The sequence below is a fragment of the Bombus pascuorum genome, chromosome 10 (genome assembly GCF_905332965.1).
Source record: "Bombus pascuorum chromosome 10, iyBomPasc1.1, whole genome shotgun sequence".
In the NCBI taxonomy this organism is placed as follows: domain Eukaryota; kingdom Metazoa; phylum Arthropoda; class Insecta; order Hymenoptera; family Apidae; genus Bombus; species Bombus pascuorum.
Window position 1 is genome coordinate 11,420,175 of NC_083497.1, and position 18,458 is coordinate 11,438,632.

At 50.5% G+C, this 18,458-nt stretch overlaps 1 protein-coding gene across 2 annotated transcripts in view; it reads left to right on the top strand.

Annotated features, from left to right (window-relative positions):
* The first annotated feature begins 8,028 nt into the window (after positions 1-8,028).
* LOC132911503 (broad-complex core protein isoforms 1/2/3/4/5) overlaps positions 8,029-18,458 on the top strand; it is a 58,158-nt gene continuing 47,728 nt past the window's right edge. For both annotated transcript variants that reach the window (XM_060968182.1, XM_060968183.1), the window contains exon 1: positions 8,029-10,103. The gene's annotated coding sequence lies outside the window, so the exon portion shown is untranslated. The remainder of the gene's footprint in view (positions 10,104-18,458) is intronic.

The following is an 18,458-nucleotide window of genomic DNA, read 5'->3' on the forward strand; positions in this document are numbered from 1 at the left end:
TCCGTTGCGTCGAACGTTGCAACATTCCACGTAACCTTATTTATAGGAAACTGGTTGGCGTTTTCGCGACAGGCGGTAAATTCGTCGACTTGCCGCGGGAATCGATGGTAGAGAGCGAAAAAAGAGAAGAAACACAGGCAAATCCGAGATGCGCAGCTTTTCGGTGAAAGTCGAGATATCAGTGAATCTCCAGATAAATTCACGAACCTGTTCCGTTCGCGCAAAGCTTGCCCGAGAACGAGCGTCTACGCCAACCGTTGCATGGAAACGAGAGTTAGGCATCGTTGCAAATTTACGACGATCAGCGCGGTTATGTGCGTAATTTATGCAACGGTGTCGCGAAATCTGCAAACAAGTCTAAAAATCGCGCGCGCCTCTATGGGCCCCGTTTCAGCGATTTCATAACCAGTCTTGCATCACCCGGCTTCGGGCCGAACGTTCATGCTTATCCGATGAATGTTTGCCAGATTGTGTTGCTCCACTACCCGCTTTGTAGTGCACGAGGTCGTGTTTAATGTCGCGCGCCGGCTGCATTCAGCCAATCACGCGCAATATGCACGATACGTACTTGTAGAAACTTGCGCCGCTACCTCAAGGTGCACGCGGTTACAGGACTTTTTGCACCTTCGTGAATAAAGTCCGAGTCAGGCCATCACCTGGCCGACGAACCGGCTAAAGTCGCCCCTCGATCGAACCACAGTGATCTTCTAATTACAAAAACAGCATCCACGATACCGAGACAGGGACTGCGCGATTTTGTTCCTTTTCCTTAAAATTTGATTTTTTGCACCTTGGCGAATAAAGCTCGAAACAGCTGAAGTTGGCCGTCGACCAAATGGCTACCTCGATCTCCTAATTGCAAAAACAACGTCCACGATACTCGAATGCGTACCGCCATTTCCTTAAAATTTGACTTTCTCTACTTTCGTAAATAAAATCACGGTCAATTATCGTTTGGCCGACGAACCAGTTAAAATCGGACTTTGATCGAGTCATCGTCATTTCCTAATTACAAAACCGTAACGACCACGATGCTAAACGACGATACCGAAGCGAAGACGATTCTGTAGAAAGCCGAAAGATTATCTAACTCGAAACTACCCCAGCTTATTACAATTGTTGCTATTATAATGGACGCTTACGTTGATCGGATATCCGGCGCTCGTTACGACCGTAACGTTTCATTTATTAACTCGAACGTATGCGGTTAAGCGACGGGGCTCGTCTATAGAGTGCACAAAAATTCGCTCGAATCACGAACGCAGGGGGAAGGCGTTTCCGGTTCTTCATTATGCGTTAGAATGCACACGCATATAATTGGGAGCCGCATCGTGAATTAGGGTCCCGGTATCCTCGTTCTCTCCTTCTCTTTTCTTGTTCTCTTCCTCTTTTTTTTTTTTTGCAGCGAGCAAAATTGCTAGGACGCCAGCAGAGCTTCCTGCTTCGGCGCGTCAAAAGTTTGACTCGTTGATATATATTTTTACCGCCTGTCATAGCTTTTCGACTCGACACCGCAAACCGCGTACGAAAAAGTAAGGCACAACACCAAAACGATTAAAAAACAATGTATCGTAAATGTTGGTGGTAGAATATTTCCAAGAATTAAATAGATGATCCTGTAAGATAATCGGGCGAGATTTTTTGCACGGTTCCATGAATTTCGAACGAGTTTCGTGGAACCCAGCTGCAAGGTACGCTAGTCTACGTACAGCAGCAGGTATCGTCGCGCAGGTTTCGAATTTTGGGAACATGTACCCGTCACCTACGTGAAAACGTAGATTACGTCCAGCGTAAGTAGAAAAGGTGTTCAGGAGCAGCCGCGTATGTTAAGACGTAACAGTTACGATCTACTGGAAATCCAATCCCGGTTCTAGACGTTACTTGTGCCGGCTGCGCGCGGATAGTTCAGTCGCTTAAGCGATATTCAAGGTGCAAACGAAACTAAAAACGAAATAGAAGAACAATTGTATTATTGCTCGATCGGTGAAATCTACGTCCTCCGAACGAGGCAAGAACGGAGAGGAAAGAAAGAGAGGATGGAAAAAGGGGGGCAGGGATTTATTTTTAATATCGATACACAGAGCGTGATGTTCGGTGAGAAGGGCTCGTCCCAAATACGTAGCTGAAGTTCAACGACCGGCGTCTTCACTGAATGGCCAAGGGTCAGGAAGCAAGAAGTTGCTGGATGAAGCAGCGAGAGAGCTCGATGGTTGGTAACGAGTGCGCGGCGCAAGGAAACAGGCGGATTGAGGCGAAGTGACAGTGACAGTGACAGTGATGCATCGTTCGGCCGAACTCGATTGCCAAATCTGATGAGCTGGTAATAAACCTTTTAAAACGGCGACAAGAGGTCCAGTTCCAGTTCCTCGAACGCCTATTTCTTCATTGAACGTTTCCCATTCTCTCGACTGCTGCGACGACGTTGCAACCGCTGCAAACGCCGGTATGTAGTTTATGCACGCGCACGATCACATACAAATAACTTATATCGCGCTGGTACGGTCGTATGGTATTCCTTTGTAACGCCTTACTCAAGGAGCTAGCGAAATCGCCAACTGTCAGCGTAATTGAAGCTCTAGGAAAGGCGCGCGCGATTGCCTAACAGAGTTCTCTATGTGCATATTTAGACGAGTCGCTGCATTCTAGTCCAGCGGTTCCCAAACTTTAACATTCGTCGCTGTTACGTTCATCGATGGCCAAAGCGATCAACGAAAGTCGACATGCGACTTTTAAACCGACCGTGTCCAGGTTCATGGATGAATGACAGTCGCGTGCGATCGATCGCGGTAATATTAGACGCGCGAGGTACACGAGAAATACGAGTGGCCGTGCATTCGAGACTACAAATCGCCCATAATCGACGTTATACGAGGGATCGCGTCGACTTTGATTCACAGCCTTTTGGGAACCATCGTTTTCGTCGAACAGACGCTGTCCTATTCTTGTTTGCGGCGTGCAAACGCATACCGCGAATACGTTAGCAATTTTCGTTGCCCACCGTTTACGACGTGTCGCCATCGCGGTGTTGCGAAAATCCTGTCGGAGCCGGCACGCGTCCGAAGAATTTCGAAAATATTTCGATGGCGCGACGATTGGCGGGCGTCGCGCGAAAAAACACGAAAAACGTTCCATTTCTCGCCGCTTCCAATTCGTTCGCCAATTTTCGCAATCCGCGTCGATTTCACGAGAGAAAATATGTGTAACGATTGAATTAGCATTACCGTTCGTTATTCGTTTCAGTGATCCTTCAAAAATAAATATAAACAATAAGGCAAAAACAAAAAAAAAAAAGAAAGGAAAAGGAAAAACGAGAAGAGAAAATAGGAGGAACGGCGTTCAGGAAAAGATCCAATCCGGAAATTAGATTTCTTCGAACTAAATCCGGAATTTAAATGGTGGCATGTTTATTTTAAACGAGGAACACCGTCGATCAGGCCGAAGAGGAATCTCGCAGCACGGACCACGAGGGCCAGCGAGATTTTTAACACGAAAGATTATCTAACACCGGAGTGGCGTGAATATAGCGTAGATTCACGGGTAAGAGGCGAAGCTGGCACGTTGGTCGGTGAAAGGAGCGAGGGGCAAGGTGACGGCAACAGGACGAGGAAACAGGCAAGGAGAGGGGAAACGCGGGTCCCTGGGGCCAGGGTGGCTAGCTTTTGAAGCTGGCCAGAAAAATGGTGGTAGAACGTGGAGTAGAAGAGAGGGGGGATCCGAGGCGAACGGACCCTTTGGAGGAAGATAGAGCAAGAACAAGGGCCAGGGGAACGGGTGTCGAGGAGGCACAGGAGGTGAACGTCCAAGGGGGCAACCTGTTCGGGGTTCATGGCCCTCTGTCGACTAGCAAACTCGCAGGAAGCCATCCTGCCCAATCTGCTAGCAAGGCCCGTGCGAAGGACCGTGCGTTGCCTGAAGGCGCCGCGATCCTAAGCCGATGCGTTCGTCAAGCTAGATGTGTTTGGTGGTTCAAGGACGCAACAGGATGCAACCACATCTAGGATGCATCCATTCCCCTCCTTTCGACGCACGATCCTAAAAGAAATAGGAGCGATATCTTGCCCTTTCTTCGGCCTCGCCCGGCTCGATTAACTCGTTCCTCGAATGTTTCTTTCGTTTCATGGGTTCGTTATTTTTTCTCGTTTCGTTTCCCTGAAAGGAGATGCGGCGAGAGGAGGAATCATCGACGAGGGGAAAAGCGAAAAGACGAGAAAGTAAGGAAGACCGTCGATCGGCGCGAGCGTATAAGAGGAACCAGTTTTCAGAGACCATACTCACGCCCCGGTTTCGCGGAGCTACGCGAGTCGAATTCTCTACCTACCTCGTCCCGTTGCATTCGGCAATATCATCCTATTCCGTCATACAACAGCGACCGGTAGATTTATTTGGCGAGGATCGGAGCGATACCGGAGCAACCGCGTTATAATTTATAATTCATTCACGTCGGGACAACGGTAGCTTATGCACGAGAAACGCTCCGAGAAGAAGTTCGTTTCACTCTGGCCGATCGGGTGAGTCAGGTCAAGGATCCCTGCCGAGATCGTACGCGCAGGGATCGACGATTCGTGGAAAGATCCAACCCCGACCAATTTTATGTCACACGTGTGTTGACGGGACGGGCGTACGTTCTTTTCTTTTACCTTTCTTTTTTATTTCCGGCGTACATGTTCGATAGTGAGAAAGAGGAAGCGCAATCCGCGAAAATTAGAAAATTTTTTAATTCGTCGCGTTCTAGAAAAAAATGACGCATCGATGGATGAACGACCGACGTCTGAATTCGTTCCTGGAAGTAATAAAAAAATATTGCTCGTCTAACCGCAAGGGCACGTTAGGCAACAGAGATCTCGACGAGCGCAAGACGATAATCTTATCTCGTATGCGTATTAGTCATACCGCAAATATACCGGTACACGGGAAAGCGATAGGTTTAATTCTGCATCGTCGTAACGATAATAGGCGACTTCTAGAAAGATGGATTAACCGGTTAGAGGAGAAGACGGAACGGTGGTGGCGACGAAAGCACGAAGATTCCTTCGTCCACCCTCGTGTGTTCAGGTGCAAAATCGTACAAATTGAATTCTGGAATTCTCACCATTGGAATTGTCATCGTTTTTTTAACTAACGAATTTCGGTCACAGGTAATACGAAACTCGGCGGCAGCCGCTCGAAAACTCGTCGACCAGGGATCCGGCTCGATTTACCTTTCGAGACCGCAAGAAAGTCGATGGCTGCGAAGATTCGTGGGGCGGACGAAAGTCGATAAGCCGGAACGTGGAAGAGAGTCGCGGATTAGAAGTCATCGTACGCGAGTTTCGGGATCGTTTGATCCCGAGAGCCAGCAGGTATCCGACTCCTCGGAGTCTCGATCCGCTCCTGTATTTTCTCGTTTCCCTTCATCCTTCCGTTCACGGGCTCGTACATTAAGCGATTGTTCCGCAACACGATGCTACGTGCTACATAGCCGATACATAGCGACGACGATGCACGAGCGATTTCTGCGAACGTGTACGTGCACGCGCGGCCGAAAACGCTATTTCAGAAATGGTATTTTTAGAAATGGCATACATATCTACCCGATGCAGAGGTAACTTTTTATCGACGACGAGCCGTTTCTTTTCCAGGTCGCAGCCACATGCGCAAACACTGACGAACGCCGCATTCTTTCATTTCTTTTTTTTTTCTTTTTTTCTTTTTCGCGATACGTAGAAAACTACACCGCGCGTTAACACGAGCGAAACGAAAGAAAGGAATCGACGTTGCAAATGCTCTAGAAAAAGAAGCGGTGTCGTAACCACGTGACGATTGTGACGATTGGACAGATTCTTGGTTAACGAGCGTAGTGATGTTCGATACGACAATTAATACGACGATTAATACGATGGTTAATACGATGATGTAAGAAAAAAATGAAGACGTTTTTCGCGACCGGGTGTACGGATAACGTTCGACCTCGAGCCGAAGTGAACGCATGCATCTTGCCCACCAATTAGATTCGTAAGTACGTGTTCGCAGCAGTGCACACGCTGTGATCGAAGAAGACGGTCAATTAAGGGCGGACGAACGGGAGTTCGCTAATGACCCGCAAGATATTAATTGGCTCTGGGACTCGGCTGGACGCGGCTTCGAAGGCGGATCGACCCATAAACGAAATTCGAGATAGTCGTGGGCTCGCGTGGAGCACCTGCCGACGATCCTGTCGACGCTCGAGGGGACAAAGAGACGACGACATTAGAGAACGTCTTCGTTCGAAGTTACACGAACTGCTACATGGATCTAGGAACCGGCTAGGAAAGAAACCGCAAAATCGTCGCTTCGACAGCTGCAGCTTATGATCGACTCGATCCAGGCAGGATCGTTGCATTAGCGTTTTAAAAGTAAAGTAGCTGTCTTGGTTGACCTCACTGTATCCGCAAAGAAGCTTGTAATTGAGGTCGACGCTGATCGGGTTTAGTACGGTTTTCTGGGAAACGATCGGGCGCGCGACGATGCCGCGCATCCTCTTTCAGATAACCGCTGCCCGCCTAAATTCGAGCGAAGCCACGAAGTTTGGTCGCGCGATAAAATACCTCGATCGCGATTCGGTGTCACGACGAAAACGATTAGAACGGGAGCGTCGATCGCATCGCTGATTCGATCGAAGGACGCGGATCTTCATGCACGTGTTATCGCTTCGAGGCAAAGGCGTTCATGGGACCGGGCGAAAGTAAACATCTTGCAGCTTATTGATACAGATGCATCGGAATTACAAGGCTGGCAGATACCCTATGGATTAAACGAGGCTGATTACAAAACACAGAGTTAACGCGATTGGAGGATGCATTTGTAAAAACGACCGCATCTGCCGCGTTCGACGAGCCGCTAATGCGACGCGCGTCGATAGAAATCATGGACGACAAAAAGAATCTCGATCGGATATCCTTGGATGACTGGGCCGATGGATTTACGTTGCTCGACGGAAGTAGAGAGACGGGAGAAAACTGGTGGACAGGATAGGTCCGTAAAGAGACGTCGACTGGACGAGTAACTGCGAGGAGCCGTGGGTCGTACAGCTTGGCGGAAAAATCGGCAGGACTATTTGATGTCCAGCAATCCGTACGTAAATTCGGCTATGTACGGCTAAATGCCGCGATAGGGTTCGAAGTAGAGGACGAGGGGAAAGGAGGGGTGCGAGTGAGAGAGGGAAAAGGACAGACGGAGCTTAAGAGAGAGTGAGATCGGACGGCGCGAGCGGTAAGGACGAATAGAGACGGATGATCGATGCGAGAGAGAAGGAAGCAGCAAGAAGGGTGTGCAGAGAATAGTAGGGGGAGAAAGGGGAAAGGGAGGATGAGGAAGAAACGAAACAGAGAGAGGGTTAGGAAGGGTGCAGGCAGTGGCGAGTAGAACGGGAAAAGCGCGCGAAAAGCAGTCGGGAGAAAAAGACGGAGAAACGGACACGGATAGAGAGACGCGGGCCAGGGGTCGAGGTTCGGGGTGTGGGGTGACGAAGAGAGAAACGCAGAGACGAAGAGGCAGAACGGGAGGGCAGGCGAACGGTCGAGACTCGAGAGACGGGCGAGGGGAACGAACGAACGAAGAGTTGCATGAAAGAGGAGTTGCGAGGAGGGCAAGAGGGAGAGAGAGAGGGACAAAAGCGAGGGTTGGGGGACCACTAGCGAGGAAGTGGTGGGGCCAAAGAATTGGCGAGGACCAGGCTGCTCGGAGCAGGAGGAAGAGGCACAGGAGGAGGAGGAGAAGGTGGTGGCGGCGGCGGCGGCGGCGGCGGCGGCGGAGGAGGAAGAGCAGGAGGAGGAGGAGGAGGAAGAGGTGGCTGTGGAGGAGGAGGGTAGTCGAGTGTAGTCGGAGGGGTGACGCGGGGCAGGAGCGCGAGCATAGGTGGGGGTTGCCGCCCCTCTCACGCGTTAACCCCGCCAACGTAGAGAAAATCGAGAGAAAGAAAGGGACGGACCGAGAGAAAGAGAGAGAACGGGGGCCACTGCCCCTCTCCTCGTTTCGCGAGGTTCCTATGAATTTTGCGACACTCAATAAAAAGTGGTTCCACGAGGTTAACATTTCGGTAACTATACCCTCGCCTACCCAGGGCGCGCACGCACGCAGCACCGACGAGAGCGGACCGGAGCCAACGTGTAGAGAGACGACGACACCACACAACGACGGCAACCACGACGACGAAGACGACGACACCACGCGACGACGACGACGACGACGACAACGTCGAACCACGCACCACGCACCACGCACCAACGCACGCTCGCATGCACGCAGCCACGCAACTACTTACTTACGTGTAACCGTCCGCGCCACGCTTGCACACACGATCTCATCATCGACGGCGTGTGTAGATACACGCGGAGAGAGGACGCGCGTAAACGCGCACACGGACACGCGGCTAGCGTGTAGAGAGAGAGGAACCGTGCACACCTACGGAAATTCAGACGTATGGACGAGAGAATACGAGCGCGCGAGCTAAGCCGGTACGCGCGCGTGCAGAGAAAGAAACACGCTCGTGTGTAACACCGAGGAGAGTGAGAGAGGGACAGGAAGAACGAGAAGGAAGGAGAAAGAGAGAAAAAGTCCGAGGGACACACACAGGAGCGCGCGGGCGCACACATACATGCACGCGCATGCACGCATACCACGAGACCGCCGAAAAAACTGCACGGGAGAGGCGCAGCAACGGGCAAACCGAACCGCGCGCGAATCAAGTGCTTTGGCCAGTCGCGTTCCCAATCACTCTACGACTAGGTAGTCCCCCGGTGTGTCCCAAAGAAGCGGCAGGGAGCTGGTCCTTCGCTCGATGGTGTCGTCCCGCAAGATAATACCGGATACTTTACCGCGGGATCCTTCCTTACTGGTCAACGAGAGAGATCCTACGTTCGTCGATACATCGTTCTAGATCTTTTTCCTCGAAATCTCGTCGATCTTCGTCCGCCCGATCATTCATACATTTTGCGCGTTTCGTGGCCGCAACGTTATCGTCGTTTCGAAGATCACACACGGGAGTGCGTAAACGTCGATCGTCTCTTTTTTTTTTCTTTCCTTTTCTGTTCGCGCGTTATCTCCGTCCACGACGACAACACAACGCGGAAGAAGAAAGAACAATCGAAGAAAAGGAACAGCAGTGAATAGTCGGACGTCTTTCGAGCGTCGATGAGAATCGTCGCCGATACCTATTTACGGTGATTCACAGTTGCACACGTCGCACGTCGCGAACACTGAACGAGGGAGAGAAGGGAAAATCCTCGGCAACGGATCATCCTTCTTCGTGATACGCGACCACGGGTGTTACGCTACGTACACGATTGCTACGACGATTTGCTGCTTCACGGACGTGTCTTCTTCGACCCGTTCGTCCTTCAGAGCCGCGAGTGACATCCGCGTGTATCGATATATCTGAATCGATCGTACTGCTTCGATTACGTGCAAGATCCACTATCGACGAACGTCTTGATGCTGGCAGACAGGACGGATAAGTGAGATACGATCGAAAAGAGGAAGCCAACGAAAAGTAGTAATAAGTGTGTCTGTATTTTTGTTGCATCGCGGAGGCAGGAAGAAACGGCGTGGTTTTCCAGCTAAGGAGAGACGGAAGACCGATGTGACGGTTGACCGAGAAAAAGCAACGACACCTTTTTTCGATTGTGTTCGCGTTCGCTGTTGTCGTGGAAGACACGATTCGTGTGGATTCGCGCGTTGTTCAACGGAATCACGTTGTCGACGACATACGAGGAGAATTTGAACGCGCGAGTTGCACGACGACGAGATCAGTTGTCGTGGTACGTTGGTCGTGCGTCGTTTTCACGAGGATGGACCTACCAGTGTCCTCGAGATCCTCCGGAACGCACGAGACCACGAACGACGATTGCGTGGCTTAGGGAATCTCGTGCGGAATTCAGACTTCCCGGTCTGTGGATCGTCTCGGGAGACGGCGAGAGAGGAGACAGACACACAGAAATCGACACAGAGAGGACGGACAGCGGAGGACGGCAAAAGAAGGCTAGCTCGTCGCGATCGTCGCATCCGACAGTCAAACGGTGGGTTTAGCATCGACGACAAGGACACCGGGCAAAGGAGCCCCACACTTTACTTCGCGCTCAACGATCAAGGTACGTCCACAGCTGAGAGTGGTGGCCTTCGGCCGCCTGTCGGCTTCTAAAGCGAGAGACGCGTCCGATAGATAGTACGTTCGAGCGAGAGAGCGTGTGCGTGACAAAGACAAAAACCGACCGGCTGTGCGAGAGAAAGAACGAGAGAGAATGCGTGTATGCGTGTGGCACAGAGGAAACGACAGATCGTGTGTCCGTGAGAGCGAGAGAAATGGATAGAAGTGCGTGTGTGTCGCGACTCGCGTCGCGTTCGCGTTCGCGCGCGTAGTATGCACGCGTACACGCACACTACCGAAACCTTACTATCGCGTGTCTGTTCGTCGCGTGGTGTGCGCGCGACCGTTGCATGTGCCTACGTTTCTCGCGGCTACGTGTGCACATTTATTCGGACGTGTCTGCGTGTATGCGTGTATGCGAAACGCACGCAAACACGTATCAGGCGCCCAAGTGGAGAAGGTATCGTAAGCACGATTTCGTCGGTGTTCACGGACACGTTTCGCGTGTCTACGCGCAGCTAGTTAACCCGTCGCGCTAGAGTACGTACAGATACGTACTTACTACGGCATGTATAGCGTAGAATAGCGCGTGTAAAGAGCAGCGCGACCGTGAAAGGTAGACGCGTGTAGCGGCGCTAGTTAGTAACGTGTTTGTCCGTGCACGGAGGGATTGCCGTGCGGCTAGACGATCGCTAGACGAATATAATGCCAGACGTTAGAGGTTGCCTGGGAAATGACGTAATCCGTCTGCGAGCGCCTCGATCCTTTTGTCGCGCACGCCGCTCCGGTCCGCGTGTTACGAGTACCGTGTGTACGTACGTTAAGCTCGACCCTGCTCCTCGTTCACTCTCGTTTTCTCCGTGTTTTTTGCCCGGTTTTCCTAGTCGCTCCTGCGTACCGACCGCTCTCCCTCTCGTTCTCTTATCCTCTCTTTCCATCTCGCACTCCGCCACACCTCGTCGTCTCTTTTCCGCTCTACTCGCTCGTTTTCCTTCCTCTCTTTTTCTCCGATGTTCATTCACGAAAAATTCCACGTCTCGTAATACGATGCTCTCCTTCTCTCTCTTTACCGTGTGCGCGCGAGCGGAAAGCAATCGCCAACCCGTTGGCCAGATTCAATTAAAGCGGAGTTGGTCGTGCGCGATCGCCGCGATCATTCGCTTTTACGGTGCACGCTATCGGCCTCTCTCTTGCTTCTCGCCGCCATGTATTAGGAAAAACGAACGAAAATCATCGTACTAGGAAATTCAACGTTCATTCGCAAGGTCACGTCGATCTAGAGAGCCACGCGAGTCTCTACGATCGCACGCCGCCACGTTACGTGGTTCCCTTTTACTCGACCATCGAATCGACGACGCGGATCTCGATCCTCCTCCTTTTGCTGTCGTTGCTGATGCTGCCACAGCTCGTCCTCCTCTTTTCCGCCTCTCCTCGATTTCTCTGTAACGTCGAAAGAGAGGAACATCGATGGAGGTGCGCTCTCACGATGTCGTTTCGACCCTACGCACGACTCTCCGGACGCTTCACGAATTCTCTCGCTCTTTCCCGCTCCTCCTCTCTCTTTCTCCTTCGTCCGTCTTCGTCTGTCTTTCTCTCTCTCTCTCTCTGTTTGTCTGTCTCTGTCTCTGTTTCTCTCTCTCTCTCTCTCTCTTTCCCATCTCCTCTTCACTCTTGTACGTGCAACGTATCGTGCAGATCCCCTATTTTTACGAGCGACGCGCGTTTGTTACACGATGCCGCTGCAAGTTGAAAACACCGACCGACTAGGTATAAATAGATCTCGCGATACCGAACGAAGCAGCGGGGAAAGAAGAAGGAAACGCGAGGGTGACGAGAGTGGAGAGAAACCGAGAGAGGGATGGAGCGACCAGAGGGAAGGAGAGAGAGAACGAGGCGAGGGGAGGCAAAACGTGGTAAAAAATAAAAAAGCGTATCTCGTTTGCTCTCTCTTTCGCTCCCTCGGCGGTGAACCGCGCTGAACGCGGCTTCTGAAAAAAAATTCACCGAGTCACTTGCACGCGTATATTATGCGCGCGTCAGACGAAGCCAATAAAAATTCCTCTGTACAAAGCTGATCCTTGAACGTGAGTTTGGAACCATGATCCAGGAGCCTTGAAGGTTTCTCGGCGCTCGCCTACGAGCTCATCGAATTTGTCCTCGCTAGAAGGATACCCGTCCTTTTTTCGTATTCCGTTCTTTTAGATCTCCACAGACTTCGACGATGTTACACGAACGTTCAAACTGTCGTTTACCGTCTCTCTTTAGTTTCCTTTCTTTCGCCTTTCGGGTCTCCTCCTCCTCGCCTTGAAAATTATTTTCGCGATACAAATACAGAGATATGTCATCGAAGGACCGCGTTTCTCGCGGTTAAGCTCCTAAAATACTTTCGATAGAATGTACTTATTTCGGAAAGAGATCGGTGGACGACCGAGCGAACCAAAAACAGTCGAAAGAGAACGCGTCGACGATCGCTATTGTGGCGTACTTGGAGCGGCCGTAGAAAAGAGGGAAAAGACAAACCAGCTTTACTAGTCTCTCGCGTCGCTGTTTTGTCGACGTTCTCCTTGCGTTATGCCAGCCTTACGGCTTTTTTTATCGTCCACAATGACGCATAGATGCCCAGGTGCTCTCTCCTGGCTGCGTACATAGCCAGCTTACGCACTCTTTGTCGCAGACATGCACACATGCACGTATATAGACACGCGCGGGCGCGTATAAACGCGTGCAAAACTCATGCGACGCAAAATACGAGAGAAGGAACCACGGTGGCACACACTCGTCGTTCTATCGGCAAAACCGCCTTTTCAACGAGCTCGTCCCGCAAACGAGCATCGGATTTTTTCACGAATCCAACGAACGACCGTGCACTCGATGCCATTTTTAAGCAACCCGCCGCTAGTTCGAAACGAGACGTTCGATGAGTCGGCAAAATGCTTCGTTTAGCGTGTACCACTTCGCGCCATTTCGAAACGCTGTTTCCCGCTTCGACGAGTTTATTCTCACCGATCTAACGACACACTTTTGCTCGCTCGAATAATCTACACTTTCTCGTCCCTCTAACCCCTTTCGTCCGCTCGTGAAACAATAACGCATCGGGACAAGTAATCTGTCGTTGCTAAACGCTACGCGATATCGCTGCTTACACCCGCAATTTGCAATTGGCCTGGTTTTCGCTTCACGGCAGGGTAACGTCGCTCGACTCGCTTGCCCCCAGAGCAAAACCGGTATTCGATCGACTTCATCCACTGAGGTATCTGTTGCTCTTCGTTCTTTCTCATGCTACTGCACGAGAATACCTTTAGTTTCTACCCAACTTTTCCACTTTCGACAGGCATCGACGGCACTGTGTGTATACGCTCGAAACGTGAATTAGTTCCGGATAAAATTATAATGGCGTCGAGGTTGTTCGCGATCCACCGTGGCGATAACGCGTTCTTGATTTTCTTGGCGGGCACCTGCACCTGGAAAAGGGTATATCCTCCGATAACGGTTTATTCTCCTTGAACGGCGGAGGGTACCGCTCGTTCCTCGCACCCGTTATTCCTCCCTTTCTCTTCTCCGGCTCTCCCGTTTTCTCTCTGGTCGAGTTCCAGCGCGAAACTATATCTCGACCAAAGACAGCATCGTCGCGCTTACCTACATCCTCGTTTCACCGCAACAATTCGCCGTGCGTTTCGTTCCGTTTCGTTTCGTCGTCCTGCTCCGACTCTGATTCGTCTCGATATGCGGTTAGGCGATCCGCGATCGATCGTCGTCGTCTATAGTTTACCAAGTTTACCGAGGGAATAAGCGGCGTGTACAGGGTTGGCCGCGATAGGTATTACGAAACAGGAAGTCGAGGAAACACGGTCGCGTTCCGCGTCGATTTATATTCTATCGAGGACGAATTACGGAGCAGAGATAGCGATTATTACGCGTTGAGATTTCCCGCCGTGATAATCGGGACGAAACAATACGCGACGAGATAAAGGTCGGCTTTCGTAGCTCGCGAAAATAAACGTTTAATTGCTGCCGTCACAGAAGGGAGGAGAAGACGAAGAATCTCCTTCTCGTATGGCGGGGTAATCGTGGATGGTGACAAAGTAGCAAGTCGTCAAAGACGCGACGCTCTCGCAAGTACGAGATCGTCCGTCCAGGTTAGAAGGCGTTTTCTTTTTCCTTTCCTTCTTTTTTTTTTTTTGTTTTAAATAAAAAGGAACATCTAATTAGATTTAACGAACGACGCACACTCTGCTACGTTCGTTGTGAAGGATAAAAAGGAGCCACGGTCGAAGCAAGGAACCGATCGAAATTTTTCGCCTCGACAGTACTCGCACGCACACTGTCTACGCGCAGGTATGCATGCACATAATCCGAATCGACCGATTAGATTAGACGCCTAGTAACTAGATTACACGACGGCTGTGTGTTATCTGTGAAATTAGACTCCGGCTTGAATACGTTATTTAGGCGAACCGGATGCTAGAATAACCTCGGCGAGGATTTAACGGCGGCCTTTGCCTCGCGATTTACGATCCTCGTCCGGGAATTGTACACGATTATTCAAATACACGGCGGTTTGTAGTTTATAATTTTCGTTTCTTTTAATTCTCCGATCTGTCGATTGCATTTCTTTATCTACGGAGAGAAGTTTTTTTCCTTTTTTTACGAGCCGATTAAAAATACACGATTATTCGATTATACGATTCTAAAAAACGATCGGGCGGGGAAGAGTGTCTGCGTTGTATCTTATCGCGGCCAGATTCTGCTGCTAGGCAACTATGCATTTCGCGTGGCTGCTCATTGAAATTCATCACGGAGCCTCCGTCCAGTCTCCTAGCGCGTACATTACAGAGAAACACTGCCCATTATGAGAAGCACTGGCGAGACGTTCGCGAATATACATGCATTTGAATGTACGCGTTGATCTGGCAACCGACGAGAATGAACTTTATACTCGTCGAAACGAGCGATTAGGAAAGGAAAAAGAACGCGTCGATTCTTCGCGGACGCGCGTCCACCGTGTATCCGACTCAAGTATGGAAAAAAATTTGAATTTCAAAACACCGAACCATCGAGTCCATCGACTTTCAGTATCGAAACCGTGTCGTTGCAGCGTGTCGGTTTTTAAGCGGCGATTTTTTCGGGGCGCCTGTCGACAAAAAAACATCGACGCCGCTGCCAGTCAGACGGAAAAGTTTGGCAAAAATCAAACACACACGCGTCAAGGTTGACGCGTCGTTTCTACGTTTCACCGGTAGAAATTCTTTCCGCGTAAAGGCGGCCGGATGTCGCATGGAATCCCGATTAATTAGCGCTGCTCGCATATCATTACGGTATAACAGTATCCATCGCGTATTGTAACTGACAGCCAGCGAGTTAGAGGGAAACAATGGTTCCGCTGGGTCCGCGACACCTTAAAATTCGTGTGGCCACAGCTGATCGTGACGAATCATATGTCTCACGCGACCGTTCAAAGTTATATCGACGAGGGTATAGCGAACGAAAGAGAGAGAGAGAGAGAGAGAGAGAGAGTCACCACCGGGTATTTATGCGAACGGTCGTATGCGGTTCTTTCGTTGCTTCTTTGTTTCGTCCTGTGCCACACGCACATGTGTGCACTTGCGCGCACCCACAACCGCCTCGATGAAAAAAATGTCACGGTCGCGCGGTTTGCCTCGTCGGTTGGCCTATTCGCCGCGTTTTGTCAGCGAGTCGTTGCTTGGCAGTTCAACGCGCGCCATTTACAGAGCGACCCGAAGAAAAAGTTCGCGTCTCCTGGCCCTTTCTCTCCGGAGTGTTTCAATGGCCGACGCCTCGAAGAATAACGGTCCCGGCGAAGGTGCAAGAACTGCTTTCGGCCCGAAACCCCGTTCCCTCTCGCCATTCTTCCCCGATCCGTTCGAGAGAAGCTGACACGCTTCCGGGATTCCATGGAAACCGATCTCGCGTTTTTGCGATCCCTTAAATCGAATGGGACTCGTTGTTCTCTGGTCGCTGGTTCGATCGAGCCGAGTATCAGAAAGGATCACGGATGCTGACGGATACATCGTCTACGTAGTCGTCTGCGGTATAATTAAAAATACAGGCGGTGACCTATTTTCAGTATTTTTAAGCGCTGACAGAAATATTCGTTGGATCATCGTGTCTCAATTAATCGCGCGGTGGAAAAGTGGGTCGGCAAATCGGAACCGGGGACAACCTGGGAAAAGTAACACGTCTTGAGCGCAAATTTTGTATCGCTCGACTAGTTAGCCTTGATTCGAAAAAGAATGGTCGGATTTCATTTCGACCTGACCCGCGAAGCCACGGTATTTTTAGCGAAAACCATTTTAAGCCGAGTTTTCCAGAATGCAAACAATGCGCTGGAGGATCTATCGAAGTAGTACGAATAGGAATCATCTCTTGGAGATAATGCAGTTTTAAATAAGTACTCTCGAGTTAAATTGGAATCGTTAGAGTACGCGGTTTTAGAGATGCGCCGTACGAACAGTGGAAGTAATGACGCAGCTATCGGCGCCGACTGCAGTAGCGCGAGTGCAGCAATAGTTAACCGTAGTTGCAGTGGAAGAGGACAGTATCGGAATAGACACGCACTAGGCCGCGGTGCAAGTAGCGCGCGTCTATTACTAGGCAGACAGGGAAATGTGCCTCCCTTTCTGGCGCGTGGCGCTCTTCCATTCTCCGTGATTCTCCACGTTTCTCCTCGATTCTCCTCGATTCTTCTCGACTCTTCGTTGCTACTTTTTTTTGCTAATCGCTCTTAACACCTCGTAAGAAGCTATAGATAACGTACCATTGAACATCCGTGTCGGGATTCAATGACATCGCAAAGTAAACTATCAACGGTACACGTATACGTAACTAATCCGTATGTGCGTTGTCGAGTAAGCAGAGTCTGTCGTTAATCTTTTAAATACTTGTCGCTTTTCGAACGTGTCTGTCTATGAACGAATCCGAGGTAGGTAGAATCGCAGGAAATTGACCGAGCATTTCTCACCTGACGCGGCGATGGCATCGTCGGCTCCTAACACATTCCCACGTTTCACGGTGTATCGGCCAGCACGACTATACCGATGAAAAGAAATAATTGGTTGTTTGGCTGCCGGCGGATTAGCCCGTTCGAGGTCAACGGCCACCAAATGTTTGCGAATGCAGTAGGAGGGAGGGAAAGGGTACCGGTTCGAACGAAATACACTAGCAAGAGACGAGGGATGAGGAACGAGGGAGGTGATGGAAAGGAGGGAACCGGGGGGCAGGGTGGGTGGAAGGGGAGGAGAAGAGAGAAAGGAAAAAGGTGGAGAGGGTACGTACGATGCAGTCCCACACAGAGAAAGGGAACAAGAGAGAAAGAGAGAGAGAGGGAGAAAGAGAGAAAAAGGCTAGACCCCGCATATTCTTGCCCTGCTACCTACCTCACCCCCCACGAAAGCCTCGCGTGTGTAGAGTGCATTTAGGACGCATGTACGGTCGTGCCTAAAGAGGATGATATTCTTTATCGCTGCAGTTTCTGTCTATTGGGACGAATTCATGCGCCGGTTGTTGGCAAGCGCGTTAACTGGCAGGTGCGCCGGGTTAATGAGCACACCGGGGTTCAAACCTGCCGAAAAGGGCGCTTTTGAGGCTTCCTCGTGTACCAGGCACCACGAGCACGAACAAATGACTTTCTCTTTCCTGTTTTTTTCTTTTTTCTTCTTTGCTGGCTTCTTTTTCTTTTTCATTTCTTCTTTTTTTTTTTGTCTTTGCCCTTCGTTAATTGGTCTAACGGTGCAGGGTTAATCGCGGAACATCGAGATCTTCGCTGGCGACCGGCTGAATCGCCGCGACAAAGCGATCCGTTTAAAAGGCAGAACGCGGAGAGCGGTCTCTCGACGTGCTCTCTGTTGCTATCGGCGGGGAAGGATATCGGGGAAAAATTCTGAGCAACGTTGGTCGTAAACGTTCAACCGCGTAGCTCTATCAAGTACAAAGGATTCGATTATCCGGCGGTTCTTTCCAAAGTTTAAAATAGTCCTCTTGTATAAAATATATATTTTCTTCGGCCGATCGACGAATGTTTTTTTCATGGAACAATATCTCGCAGGGGCAAGACGACAGAGCATCATGATTTCGTAGACCTCGTTACTTAAACGGCGAGGGTGTGGGGTCAGAGAGGGGTAGTCGATGGAGAAGCAGACGCGTGACGTAGGCTGGTGGGGAGTTGGTAATGCGTGTGAGTGAACTGGTATGGAGGGAAAGAAAGGTGGGACGGTAGGGGCGGTTACAGGGTAGGAATGTCTTGGTCCAGTGTTCCGCGATGGGTAGCCTTGAACTCGGAACAACGGCACACATCACCAGGTGACATACGCATCGGTTCGCCGTTCTCGATCGGAATCGAGCT